We start from the raw sequence: 6,378 nt of genomic DNA on the forward strand, positions 1-6,378 counted from the left end.
TGATGATTATTGGAGTTTTGGTGTATAAGAGGTAAAGTAAGTGAGGAGCATATTTTTTTTTTTTTTTGTTGGTCTTATGGAACAAGGAGGATGAAGATAGCAGACTAGAACACTCAAATAGAAGGAAGATTGTCTATACACACTTTGTTAAATCACTAAGCAGTATATACTTTTTTTTGAAGAGAGGAAGTAATTGCATATCTTGGCTCACTGACAGTTGTTCAACAACAGTACATTTTGATCTGGCTTGGCAAACATTGGTCTTGACATGATGACTATGACGTTGACTAACTATTATTGACTATTATACATTGCTGCCAGTACTACTTGATACACATGATGAACATTAAATTTTGACAGAATTGCATTTACACAGTTAACACTATTCAGTTACACAGTAGTACTTAATGTGAATGAAAGATGAATGAGTGTGTTTTGTGTGTTTTCCTTTCCTAATCCTAACCACCTATCTCGTAAATATTATTTTATTTGTTTGTAGTGGCTTGCACTGACACCCATAAATATTATAGGTTTACTGGTATTTGTGTATTGTAATAGTTAATAGGACAATTATCTGACATCATTTGTGTGTTTGTTATGATTTGTATGTTACTGTAAAAGCATTTGTATGTGCATTCAAACTATTGTTCATGCCTGAACTGTCTGATTAGTGAAGATAAATATTCTGAACTGTTACCTGCACTTTTCAACATGATGTGTGACATTTGGTCGTGTTTAATTTCTGCTGATGAACTGTGTGGTCAGTGATTGAAAAAAAAAAAAAATTATGGACTGTTACCTGTACCTTTTCTACATGATTGGTACCACTAGGACATGTTCAATTTCTGCTCATAAACTCTGATAAACAGTGTGATCAGTGCTAGTGAATTTTTTGGAACTGCTTCTGCTGAGAGATGTGACTTTTTGCTGTCTGCACCTACTCAATATTGCTGGGTGCCACTGATGGACTGCTTCTACTGAAAAGATGTCCCCTGTTGCTGTGTGCACCTGATCAACATTGCTGATGCCACTAATGGACTGCTTCTACTGAAATGATGTCACTTGTTGGTGTCTGCACCTGCTCTCAACATTGCTGGGTGCAACTGATGAACTGTTTCTACTGAAATGAAGTCACTTGTTGCTGTCTGCACCAACTCAACATTGCTGGGTGCCACTGATGAACTGCTTCTACTGAACTAATGTGACTTGTTGCTGTGTGTACCTCTTGAACTTTACTGGGTGCCACAGATGGAACTGCTTCTACTGAAATAATGTCACTTGTTGCTGTCTGCACCTGCTCAACATTGCTGGGTGCAACTGATGGACTGCTTCTACTGAAATGGTGTCACTTGTTGGTGTCTGCACCTGCTCTCAACATTGCTGGGTGCAACTGATGAACTGCTTCTACTGAAATGGTGTCACTTGTTGGTGTCTGCACCTGCTCTCAACATTGCTGGGTGCAACTGATGAACTGTTTCTACTGAAATGAAGTCACTTGTTGCTGTTTGCACTTGCTCAACATTGCTGGGTGCAACTGATGGACTACTCCTACTGAAATGATATCACTTGTTGGTGTCTGCACCTGCTCTCAACATTGCTGGGTGCAACTGAAGGACTGCTTCTACTGAAAAGATGTCACCTGTTAGTATCTTTTTTTTGTATAAACTAATCATTGAAAGCATTTTATGTGAACATTTGTATAAACTGATTTTTTGTATATTGTGTAAACTATTATGTAAAGTCACATGTATGAAAAGAAGTTGTATTGCTTACTGTATTTCATGTATTAGGTTAGTAAAAGGTCAGTGCAAAGCCAAAATTTTTAACTAATTATGTGATATTTAGGTATTAATATTATCTTTTATTTTTGTCTGTATTTTTCTGGACGAATTTGGTGGTATTTTCACCACCAATGCTGGCAAAAATACCATCAAATTCTGGCCTGTGGAGGAGGGGCATATGAAAGGTGGCTACACTGTGCCACTGCGCCAGAGATTGCGCCAAAGAGTACTATTAAGCCGCCTCCACAGTGTGTGTTAAGAGATCGTAGAAGACAGTGCTTGTTGAGAGCTCGTTGTAGTCAGTCGTACCGAGATGTGCTAGTGGGCACTGCTTGTCGTGAAGTCGGAGTGAGATGTGGTAGTAAAGAGTGTTGTTCCATGTTTTATGCAGTTATTTGATGGGAGAGATAGCAGATGTTATTGTAATGAGTGCATTTCGTCAATATATATGAAGGTAAAAATTACAATGTTCTTTTATTAACTGTGTGTCTGAAATAATGCGTCACTACAGGTTCAGTCAACAAAGCATCTGGCTTGTGTTCTTGTATTAGAGTGAATTCTGGTTTTCTTGCGTAATTATAGTTTTTCTAAATTTCTTTTGTCACGTCAGCATAGTTGATATTTAAAAATTCTTGTCTTGTTGGAAAAGAACCGTGCCAGATGTGGACGTTGAGTCACACTCCCACATACAGAACAGTTACATTTGTGCTTGGATTTTGTAGGTTTTATAGTTGCTGGGGACTTAATTAATTAACTGTGTTTACGAAAATTTTCTTACATTGTTCTTTGCAGTCAGATAGCGTAATAATACTAGTCAGGGCCAACCGTTTACGAGACTTGCGTAATCGGACATACTAAAAACAAAAAATCATTTTCAATCATATATATTTAATTAAGCCCCCATGCAAGGTACCGACCTGAATGTGGAGCCGTGCCATTTTCATTGCCGTGGCCAGAAGCCCTAGACTTCTCGGTTGAGGACCCATGCCTCGAACAGCCCGATCGCTGTGGTCCTACAGATACTCGGTTGTACTTATATGGATTTGGTGCCTGAAAGAACAGACACCACTGATGACCTGCAGCCGTCTATAACGAAATTAGAATTATATTAATACCTTCAGCTGCTGACGGGCGTTGATATATATCAACGGGGACAGGTGAAAATGTGTGCTCCGACTGGGACTCAAACCCGGGATCTCCTGCTTGCATGGCAGACGCTCTAACCATCTGAGCCACCTTTGCCACAGAGCACAGTGCGACTCCTGTGACTATCTCGCGCACGCCTCCCACGAGATCCACATTCTCATCTTTCATATGTCCGAAAGAACAGACACCATATCCATATACAGGCCATGACCTTCTTCTGTGCGGATGCACACATATTGCACGAACTCTTACGATACTTGGTAAGAATGTCTTCCACGAGTAATGATTGTGTTGGGTAAGGACACTACATATAAGGTGAGAATATGGATTTCGGGGGAGGCGTGCGCGAGATAGTCCCTGCAGTCCCACTATCCTCTGTGGCCTCGGTGGCTCAGATGGTTAGAGCGTCTGCCATGTAAGCAGGAGATCCCGGGTTCGAGTCCTGGTCGGGCCACACATTTTCACCTATCCCCGTTGATATATATAAACGCCCGTCATCAGCTGAAGGTATTAATATATAATTCCAATCTGATTCTCGGTTAGGTTTAAATGCAGAGTGTTTGGTGGACAGGGTAGTACGGTAAACTCATCCTGGTGCTTGGTAATCGTCGAATCAAGCACCTACACTGAGACCTGTGTGATATGTTGCATAGTCTTGCTGGTACATGCCGAAGTGCCTAGGGGAAAACAAATTCTACCAAGGGTTGGACGGGGTCCCCAGCAAGAGACTAATACTTCTGTGGATCCATTGCGCCTACCGAATTGACGATAATACTCAGGTAACTCCTGAAAACGTTCCAGAGATCATAAGGCTCCGTCCTCCAGCCCGAGTGTTTACATTCAGACTTTTCACACAGTACATACCAAAGAACATCTTACAGATGGTGCATAAAAACCAGGCGCCTGCTGCGGAGGCCCATACGCAGCAACTGCTAACAGCCCCTTGGTTCATCTGAGCGGTCGGTTGCTCAACAGTTGCACGTCTATGCGTCTGCACACATCTCCAAGCTCGTGAAATTTTCCCGGCGTATATCTTCTTCTAATAAATCCCGGGTAGGCAGCCGGATCCCGTCGACATTCTGCCACGATATTTCGGCCCAGAGACGTCCGGCCAAATAAGGAAGGCCATGACTAGATGATCTTTTACTTTCACCACTGAGGGCAGCAAGTACAACTCGGCTATGCCGCGCATGTCAACACCTGACGGACGCATGCGCTGTAAGATGTCAGTACATTTCGCATGCGCGTGATTCGGCATAAATACCGCGACTGCAACTGGGCTCTTCAGTAGTTGTGTACTCACCTGATGATGGCCGGACGTCTCTGGGCCGAAATATCGTGGCAGAATGTCGACGGGATGCGGCTGCATACCCGGAAATTATTAGAAAAATCTCCAAGCTCGTTGTTCACCCCTGACATCTATGGCCGGTGGTGCACCATAGTTGCCACGCCCCTAGTTTGGGATAGCGCTATTTATCCAGGCATGGTATCTTTAACCATGGCGGCAGGTGGACGGTTCACAAACTTAGCAGTTTAGGAAATGCTTCCACCCCTAGCCCGAAAGCCAATGATCATGCTCTTATGGACGTCATATAAATCGCTCCACTTCTGCATTACAACTACTACACTGTTGTCTGAATCCTCCTGACACGCCAGTGCTACCAATTCCCGCCTGTGAATGGCTATTGCACGTTGACGGTGATCATAGGCGGTGGTCACGTTAACGTGACTGGAGCGTGTACTCTGGTTGTCGCGTCACGTGCCCGCGAAGCCGTGGGCAGTGGTCATGAATGGGGCCTCGTAAGTCTACGTGTATGGTGTAGATTTGAGCAAACTGCTTGCTGCAGCTCTTAAATGTTCCATCCATAAAAAAATGGGAACATGTTTTTAAACTTTTTTTCCTTTGCTTCCACTAAAAATCATTATTCTCTCCTCTAATCTATCGTCTTCCAGAAGAAAACTACTGCCATCTCCCATTTTAATAGATCTTCATGAAGATCAATTTCGTAAGACTTCTTAGGCTCTTGTTGGTTCCCCTGCGCTTGACTCCATCGACGACGCGTGGTTCTCTTCATAGGTTCTGAATTAGGCGTCACTGTAACAAAGTCATAAACTTTATTATGTAGATTTCCCATTTCATCCACGTATATCTTCGATAAGTGTGTAGCTTCTTCTCGAGGCCTTCTCTTCGCCCTTGCCACTTGCTTTCTCACTTTCAGAGCCGCATCGTCAGGTGGTCCACAGAGATGTTCTAATACGTTCAACACTCCTCCGTTCCTCGAAAGCAGCTTTCCCTTGCAATGATCCGCTTTTCGGCGTAAGCACATCCATGTAACAACACCTTCTTTAGATTCCCTCTGTTTAAGATACGCGTAAGCTTTGTAATGAGCAGGAGGCCTGTCCTTGCTCGTTGTAATAACGTCCAAACTGATAGTCACGTTAGGAACTTCGAAAGCAAACTGGGCGGGCGGGTGAGGAGGAGGGGGTGATGGAGGGGGGGGGGGGGGGGCGAGGCAAGGGAACGAACTCTTGGAGCAGGTAAAAGCGTGGCAAATGTCCGGCGTGGCAACTGTCCGGATACCGTGGTCATAATCTTTTAGCTCATGAGTGTTCATACCATAACACAACTCGGTTATATGAATAACTTTAAAAGGAAACAATATGTGACGTCGACAACAACTGGCACCGCTTCCTTCGGCTACCCACTGCTGCGCTAACGTTCCACAGTAAATGTCACAAAATCCGTTTCAGTAATGACGGCAGAAAGTTGTAAGTTACAGAAGGTATCAATCAACAGGCAAGCTACGCTGTATTAAAGTGTAAACATTTACTTTTAGAACTACTGTAGAATTGTCGCACAGAGTACCGCGCGAAGATGTTGAGACGCACAACGTCCCAGTGTGACTGGAGAGCAGAAGACGTCGACACAGGGCAGAGAATGGCGTGCTCCGCCACACTTTAGTGCGGCCTTCACGAGACAGTAACTCAATCGCAGGGCGGCCTATATCGGAGGACAGCAGCCGTTATCCTCGCAAAATATAGCATCGCGTTTCCGTAGGAAAGTCTGTGCTGACTATTCTGAGAATATTTTGAACCATTCGTCCAGAGGCTACAACAGCAAAAAATAATGTCCACAAGATAAAGCAACGCTGTTTCTACACGGTGGCCCACGGAAAGTAGTACATTCACATGTGGTTTTTATGAGATTTGGCGTATATTGTTTTTACCTACATAACTTGTAGATAGCTGTTCTCCGTTACTGTAAAGACAAATTTAGTTCATAAAAAAAATACAGCACACATATGCCCTTCATCATCGGCTATTTATTACTGAACATGTTCACGGAAACTTCTCTTTAACTTCTCAGTCATTTCTTGAGGAATGATCTCCATGTGTTGCCGAATTGCGCCTTTCAACTCGCCAGTATTGTGGAATCACCGTGAAAAGGAAT

At 43.4% G+C, this 6,378-nt stretch overlaps 1 non-coding gene across 1 annotated transcript; it reads left to right on the plus strand.

Moving 5' to 3' along the window:
- Positions 1–3,306: 3,306 nt before the first annotated feature.
- On the plus strand, positions 3,307–3,381 carry Trnat-ugu. Its single transcript has one exon. It is a non-coding gene; the product is annotated as a tRNA-Thr (tRNA).
- Positions 3,382–6,378: the final 2,997 nt, after the last annotated feature.

Source organism: Schistocerca piceifrons, chromosome 3 (assembly GCF_021461385.2).
Source record: "Schistocerca piceifrons isolate TAMUIC-IGC-003096 chromosome 3, iqSchPice1.1, whole genome shotgun sequence".
Lineage (NCBI taxonomy): Eukaryota > Metazoa > Arthropoda > Insecta > Orthoptera > Acrididae > Schistocerca > Schistocerca piceifrons.